We start from the raw sequence: 2522 nt of genomic DNA on the forward strand, positions 1-2522 counted from the left end.
CAAACAAAATCTACTTTGAGATTTTATCTTGCACCTGTCAGAATGGCCAAGATCAATAACACAAGTGATAGCTCATGCTGACAAGGTACAACAGCAAGGGGAACACTCTTGCCAGTTGGTATGCAAGATAGTACAGCCACTATAGAAATCAATATGGTGGTTTCTCAGAAAATAGGGTATTAATCTACCTCATGACTCAGCTATACAACTCTTGGGCATGTACCCACAGAACGCTCCATTCTACCACAAAGATAGTTTGTCAACTATGCTCTTAACAGTTTCACTCATAATAGCCAATAAGTGGAAACAGCTTTAATACTGTCAACTCAAGAATGGATTAAGAAAAATCTGGTACATTGTACAATTATTATTCAGCTGTTAAAAACAACATCATAAAATTTTCAGAAAAATTTAAATAGCTAGAAAAGATCATCCTAAGGGAGGTATCCCAGATTCGGAGACAAACATGTTGTGTATCCACTTAGAAGTGGACAACGGATGCTAATTAAAGGATAATCATGCTATAATCCACAGACACAGAGAGGCTAAATAATGAAGGCTCAATGGTAGACACATGGATCTTCCAGGGTAAAAAATAGAATAGGTTGACTGGGTAAGGTTGAGGATGAGCACAAGAAAGATCAGCCTTAAGTGGGAGAGACAGAGTGGAATACTGGAAAAGACGACTTGAATTAGGGCCATTTGGTAGCATATTTAGAAGCCCAGTGAAGTGGAAACTACCTGGAATCTATGAGAGTGACCCTAGCCAAGTATCCCAGTAATCTGGGGGATCCAGAGCCTGAACTGACCATCTTCTATAACCAGGCAAGGCTTTTAGCAATGGGACTGAGACATAAACCTGGCCACAAAACCTCTGAGTAACAATCTGTCCTGACGGCAAATTTATGGGGGTAATTGGTGTAAGTGTGGCACGGAACTTGCAGGAATGGCCAACAGATGACTGGTCCAACATAAGGTCCATTTTAGGAAAAGGAGCCCATACCCAAAACCGCACAGATGGCTAGGAACCGGAGGCTAAATATCCCATAGATTTAGGACAAAACCAAACAAGACTGGCAAAAAAGGTCAATGGTCAATAAAATGATTCCTAATGATATTCTGCCCTAATAGATGATGCCCAGCCAAATTGTCATCAGAAGGACTTCATTCAAGAACTGATGGAGCAGATGCAAAGACCCAGAGCCAGACAATAGGCAGAGTCAGCAGAATCCTGCAGTAGAGGGGCAGAAAGGATTGTAGGATACAGAGGCATTGAAGATACCATGAGAACAAGGACCATAGAATCAACTAAGCAGGCCTCATAGAGGCTCAAAGAAACTAAAGCAACAAAACCAACCCTGTATGAGTCTGAGGTAAGTTTGTGAATATAACTTATGGTTGTATGGTTTGATATTCCTGTGGAAGTCACAACAATGAGAATAGGATATGTCTTTCATTGCTTTACCTGTGCTTGGTAATCTTTCCCTACTACTGGGTTACCTAGTCACGTCTTGAGATAAGGGTCTGTCTGTACCTGTCTTCTTGTATCTTTTAGAGATAGTTCAGTGGATATTCCTGGAAGGCCTGTTTTACGTCTTTATTTTATTTTGTTCTATTTTGTTTCTTTGTTTTGTTGTTGCTGCTGATGTTGCTGTTGGTGGTGGTGGTGATGGTGGTGTGTGTGTGAGTTTTAAAGGAAACAAGGAGGAGTAGATCGGGGAAAAGAGGAAGTCTGTTGAGAGGAGACACTGCAAGGAGGAGAGGGAGGGAAACCGTAGTTGGAATGTTATGCATGAGGAAGAATATTTTTTTTAAAAAAAAGAATATATAGAATCTACTTTTTCTTTGAAGTAACAACATCACAAAGCAAAAAGGGAATATATCATGGGAGATCTTTCTGGGTAGTCTTTGGAAGGCAAATACTATACTGCCCACAAAAAAGATTACTTTCTACCTAAGAGGACATATATCCTCTCTTTTCCTACCTTGCTCCTTAAAATTCAACATCTGAAGTGCAATATTTTGTTAATTAAATAATATTCAGATGGGAATGAGCCTCTCTTGAGCTCTCCTCAGATTCCATCAACTAAGTAGCCGTCATTTAGTTCCTTCCCCATTTGCCAATAAAAAGTGGTGAAGGAGCATATGAAAACTATTCTATCCTGGAGTATTGACAGCAGAGAGCATCGGCGTTCAGTAACTACTTAGATATGTTACCAGATAGATTTTGTTTGTTTGTTCATTTGTTTGTTTTTTTTTTCTTGCTCGCTTCCTTAAGAATTATTCTTGTGATGAGATTCTCCCCTGTGTTCTTATTTTTTTTCTTCTGAGTCATTACTTCTACCTCTAACTAAGGGATTATCTTGATAATAAAGTTTGAGTTTTTGATCCTACTGCATGTATTGGCTTTATGGGAGCCTAGGCAGTTTGGATGCTCACCTTACTAGACCTGGATGGAGGTGGGTGGTCCTTGGACTTCCCACAGGGCAGGGAACTCTGATTGCTCTTTGTGCTGACGAGGG

Source organism: Alexandromys fortis, unplaced genomic scaffold, assembly GCF_014885135.2.
Source record: "Alexandromys fortis isolate MF-2015 unplaced genomic scaffold, M_Fortis_MF-2015_v1.1 scaffold_33, whole genome shotgun sequence".
NCBI classification, from domain to species: domain Eukaryota; kingdom Metazoa; phylum Chordata; class Mammalia; order Rodentia; family Cricetidae; genus Alexandromys; species Alexandromys fortis.